Source organism: Arachis hypogaea, chromosome 9 (genome assembly GCF_003086295.3).
Source record: "Arachis hypogaea cultivar Tifrunner chromosome 9, arahy.Tifrunner.gnm2.J5K5, whole genome shotgun sequence".
Taxonomy (NCBI): Eukaryota; Viridiplantae; Streptophyta; class Magnoliopsida; order Fabales; family Fabaceae; genus Arachis; species Arachis hypogaea.
In genome coordinates, this window is record NC_092044.1 from 50,665,417 (window position 1) to 50,671,341 (window position 5,925).

The 5,925-nt window shown below is 34.5% G+C and overlaps 1 non-coding gene across 1 annotated transcript; it reads left to right on the forward strand.

The window, feature by feature from the left end:
* Positions 1-792: 792 nt before the first annotated feature.
* Positions 793-899, forward strand: LOC112713431 (small nucleolar RNA R71). Its single transcript, XR_003158404.1, has one exon. It is a non-coding gene; the product is annotated as a small nucleolar RNA R71 (small nucleolar RNA).
* Positions 900-5,925: the final 5,026 nt, after the last annotated feature.

A 5,925-nucleotide genomic window follows, 5' to 3' on the forward strand; every position in this document is an offset into this window, starting at 1 on the left:
GTCCTCTCCTTCCCCTCTAGGTTCGGCCATGTTGATTATATCAATGGCCTTGCACTCTCTTTTTGGATTCTCTTCAATATTTCTTGGGAGAGTACTAGGAGGAGTTTCAGTGACTTTCTTACCCAGCTGGCCCACTTGTGCCTCCAAATTTCTAATGGAGGACCTTGTTTCACTCATGAAACTTAAAGTGGCCTTAGACAGATCAGAGACTATGTTTGCTAAGCTAGAAGTGCTCTGCTCAGAATTTTCTGTCTGTTGTTGAGAAGATGATGGAAAAGGCTTGCTATTGCCGAGCCTGTTTCTTCCACCATTATTAAAGCCTTGTTGACGCTTTTGTTGATCCTTCCATGAGAAATTTGGAGATTTCTCCATGAGAAATTATAGGTTTTTCCATAAGGTTCACCCATGTAATTTACCTCTGCTATTGCAGGGTTCTCAGGATCATAAGCTTCTTCTTCAGAAGATGCCTCTTTAGTACTGTTGGATGCATTCTGTCATCCATTCAGACTTTGAAAAATCATTTTGACTTGCTGAGTCAACATTTTGTTCTGAGCCAATATGGAATTTGGAGCATCAATTTCAAGAACTCATTTCCTCTTAGGTGTCCTAATGTTCACGGAATTCCTCTCGGAAGTGTACATGAATTGGTTATTTACAACCATGTCAATAAGTTCTTGAGCTTCTGCAGGCATTTTCTTTAGGTGAATGGATCCACCTGCAGAATGGTCCAGTGATATCTTGGAGAATTTAGATAGACCATAATAGAATATATCCAGAATGGTCCATTCTGAAAGCCTGTCAGAAGGACACCTTTTGGTCATCTACTTGTATCTTTTCCAAGCTTCATTGAAGGATTCACCATCTTTTTGTTTGAAGGTCTGAACATCCACTCTAAGCTTGCTCAGCTTTTGAGGAGGAAAGAACTTAGCCAAGAAGGCCGTGACCAGCTTATCCCAAGAGTCCAGGCTATCTTTAGGTTGTGAGTCCAACCATGTTCTAGCTTTGTCTCTTACAGCAAAAGGGAAAAGCATGAGCCTGTAGACTTCAGGATCTACTCCATAAGTCTTAACAGTCTCACAGATCTACAAGAACTCAGTTAAAAACTGATAGGGATCTTCTGATGGAAGTCCATGAAACTTGCAGTTCTGTTGCATTAGAGCAACTAATTGAGGTTTCAGCTCAAAATTGTTTGCTCCAATGGCAGGGATTGAGATGCTTCTTTCATCAAACTTGGAAGTAGGTGTAGTATAATCACCAAGCATCCTCCTTGCATTATTATTTTTGGCTGCCATATCCTTTTCTTGTTCGAAAATTTTAGTAAGGTTGTCTCTGGATTGTTGTAATTTAGCTTCTCTTAGTTTCCTCTTCAGAGTCCTTTCAGATTCCGGATCAGCTTCAACAAGAATGCCTTTTTCCTTGTTCCTACTCATATGAGAAAAAAGAGAACAGAAAAGGAAGAGGAATCATCTATGTCACAGTATAGAGATTCCTTTATGTTAGTAGAAGAAGAAAGGAATAGAAGAAGGAGAAGAGTTAAGAATCCAAACACAAGGGGAAAGATAGGTTCGAATTCTTGAGATGAAGAGAAGTGTTAGTAAATAAATAAATAAATAAATAGAAGAAGATGAGAGAGGGAGAAATTCAAAAATAATTATTGAAAAAGAGTTAGTGATTTTCGAAAATTAAAGGGGGAAATAAAATTAAAATTAAACTTTAAAACAATTAATTAATTAAAAAGAATTTTAAAAAGGGTGAGGAATTTTCGAAAATTAGAGACGGAAAAGTAGTTAAGTGGTTTTGAAAAAGATAAGAAACAAACAAAAAGTCAATTAGTTAGTTGAAAAATATTTGAAAATCAATTTTGAAAAGATAAGAAGATAAGAAGTTAGAAAGGGATATTTTGAAATCATTTTTTTTTTTTGAAAAAGATATGATTTAAAAAGATATGATAAAAAGATATGGTGGAAAAAGATATAATTTTTTTTAAAATTAAAATTAATTACTTGACTAATAAGAAACTAAAAGATATGATTCTAGAATTTAAAGATTGAACATTTCTTAACAAGAAGGTAACAAACTTCAAATTTTTGAATCAATCACATTACTTGTTAGTCAAGTTTCGAAAATTTGAAATAAAATTAAGAAGAAGATTTTGAAAAATATTTTTAAATTTTTGAAAAATAGTAAAAAAATGAAAAAGAATTGATTTTTGAAAAAGTTTTGAAAAAGATAAGATTTTTAAAATCGAAATTTTGACTAGACTAACAAGGAATAACAAATTTTAAAAAAAATTTGACTAAGTGAACCCAAAATTTCGAAATTTATGAGAAAAAAGGAAAAGATATTTTTTTAATTTTTGAATATTTTTATGATGAGAGAGAAAAACATAAAAATGATCCAAAACATGAAAATTTTGGATCAAAACACATGATGCATGCAAGAACACTATGGATGTCAAGATGAACACCAAGAACACTTTGAAGATCATGATGAACATCAAGAACATATTTTTGAAAAAAATTTTATGCAAAGAAAACATGCAAGACACCCAACTTAGAATTTTTCAATGTTTAAACTCTAAGAATTCTAAAATGCATATGAAAAACAACAAAAGACACAAAACAAGAAAATATGAAGATTAAACAAGAAGACTTATCAAGAACAACTTGAAGATCATGAAGAATGCAATGCATGAATTTTTGAAAAATGCAAGAAAGAGATGAACATGCAATTGTCACCAAACATAAAACATGATACAAGACTCAAACATAAAACACAAAATTTTTTTGGTTTCTATGATTTTATTATTTTATTATTATTATTATTATTATTTTTTGAAATTTATAGAAAAAAGAAAATAAAAAATTCAAAATTTTTAAGAAGAATTCTAGGAATCTTTCAATGTTAGCCTAAAGTCCCAATCCAAGGGTTGGACATGGCTTAATAGCCAGCCAGCTTTAGGATATAAATCAGGCATGCAACAGCTGATACTTTATCCAATTCCATATACATGCCTTTTATGTTGACAAGTGGAAGCCTCAATCTAAAAGAATTTGGATGTGGCTTTATAGCCAGCCAGGCTTCAACATGTTACCATGAAACTCTAGAATTCATTCTTAAAAATTTAGAATAATTTTCGAAAACAAAAGGAAAAAATTTTTGAAAGATTTTTGAAAAATTTTTGAAAATAAAACAAAAACTTGGTGCACAAAATTGTGATCATCAACAAGGGCATTCAACTTGGTATGCGCGTTTATAACTCAGCACTTTCTTCATAACCTCGCACAACTAACGAGCAAGTGCACTGGGTCGTCCAAGTAATAAATCTTACGTGAGTAAGGGTCAATCCCACGGAGATTGTTGGTATGAAGCAAGCTATGGTCATCTTGAAATTCTCAGTTAGGCGGATAATATATGGTTATGGAGTTTTCGAATAATAATAATAAATAAACAGAAAATAAAGATAGAAATACTTATGTAAATCATTGATGGGAATTTCAGATAGGCGCATGAAGATGTTGTGCTCCTTCTGAATCTCTGCTTTCCTACTACCTTCATCCAATTCTTCTTACTCCTTTCCATGGCAAGCTGTATGTAGGACATCACCGTTGTCAATGCTACATTCCATCCTCTCAGTGAAAATGGTCCAAATGTTCTGTCACAGCACGGCTAATCATCTGTAGGTTCTTGATCATGCTGGAATAGAATTCATTGATTCTTTTGCGTTTGTCATCATGCCTAATAATCGGGAGTTTGAAGCTCGTCACAGTCATTCAATCCTTGAATCCTACTCGGAATACCACAGACAAGGTTTAGACTTTCTGAATTCTCATGAATAACGCCATCAATTCTAGCTTATACCACGAAGATTCTGATTAAGGAATCCAAGAGATATGCGCCCGGTCTAAGGTAGAACGGAAGTGGTTGTCAGTCATGCATTCATAGGTGAGAATGATGATGAGTGTCACGGATCATCACATTCATCATGTTGAAGTGCAACGAATATCTTAGAACAGGAATAAACTAAATTTAATAGAAAATAGTAGTAATTGCATTAAAACTTGAGGTACAACAGAGCTCCACACCCTTAATCTATGGTGTGTAGAAACTCCACCGTTGAAAATACATAAGTGATGGTGGTCCAGGCATGGCTGAATGGCCAGCCCCCATGAATGATCAATATCTCCTAAGATGAATAATGGAATAAAACCGAGACCAAAGATGTCTAATACAATAATAAAATGTCCTATTTATACTAGACTAGCTACTAGGGTTTACAAAAGTAAGTAATTGATGCATAAATCCACTTTCGGGGCCCACTTGGTGTGTGCTTGGGCTGAGCTTGAGCTTTACACGTTCAGAGGCTTCTTTTGGAGTTGAACGCCAAGTTGTAACGTGTTTCTGGCGTTCAACTCTGGTTCGTGACGTGTTTCCGGCGTTTGACTCAAGAATGCAACATGGAACTGGCGTTGAGCGCCAGTTTACGTCGTCTAATCTCGAATAAAGTATAGACTATTATATATTGCTAGAAAGATCTGGATGTATACTTTCCAACGCCGTTGCGAGCGTGCCATTTGGAGTTCCGTAGTTCCAGCAAATCCATTTTGAGTGCAGGGAGGTCAGAATCCAATACCATCAACAGTCCTTTGTCAGCCTTTTATCAGAATTTTGCTCAAGTCCCTCAATTTCAGCCAGAAAGTACCTGAAATCACAAAAAAACACAAAAACTCATAGTAAAGTCCAGAAATATGAATTTATCATAAAAACTAATGAAAACATCCCTAAAAGTAGCTATATCCTACTAAAAACTACCTAAAAACAATGCCAAAAAGCGTATAAATTATCTGCTCATCAGCAGACAACCGACACATGAGCTCATGACCGACACAAGTACTAGACATGTATCATTCTTGTATGCTCATCATTCTCTGTTGTATATTCTCTGTGTTTGTGTTCTATTTTCTTGTAATTCTTTGTTTGTGTTCTGTTTTCCTATATTCACTGTTTACTGTATCATTATGTCCTTAAAATATTTTATTGTCTGACAATGACGACAAAAGCGATTAAGTTGACTAATTAGCCTGACTCTCCTAAGAACTCCCTAGTTCTTACCGCTTTCCTTCCCCCCTTCAGATGGAGACAGGAGTCATCTTCTATGAGGTAGAGGAGCCGTATATATAGGAGGATCCGGTTTTCCATAGTTACTATGTAGTAAAATAGACCCTCGGGTACGATATGTACTATGCGATCGCCTTTTTCAGCATTCACTATCTAGCCGTTTTTTTATCCTAATGCTCCCTGTAATCTCCGAGTAATTAGTAAATAAATAACCAATAAATTAATTTTTATTTGAAGAAATTATAAAATTAAATTTTATAGTTTAGAATGGAATAAATAATCAAAATACAAATTTTGACACTAATTTTAAAAGTTTTAGCCCAAAATTAGGTCAACGGGCCGAACCAAGCAAACCAGGCCCAATAACCCAAGGTCCAACATATAAACGAGGCTTTTAGTCTTCTTCCTTTCACAAAATGAGTTTCACGCCCATGAAGAAGAAGAAAATAACAAAATCCTTGCCCTCAAATTTTCGTTCCTCGTAACTTTCAATCTAGACCTCTGATTGATGAGCCGTCAGCGACCACGCATTCATCTTAGAATTCTCTACAAAATCCAATGAAATATTTGGTAATGGAATCATATTTTCCTACCCAGTTCTCCCTTTGATGATTTAGGGATACTCTAGCGGTGATAATCACCAGATTTTGCCCATTTGACTCGTGGGTAATGGTAAGAAAATCCCAATCCTTGTGAATTGGTGATTTAGTGAGCTCAATGTTGATTGTTGTGATATTATATAAATTAGATTGTGTATCTTGTTGAATTTGAGTTAAATTAGTGGATATTGAAAGCTTGGAATTGAAT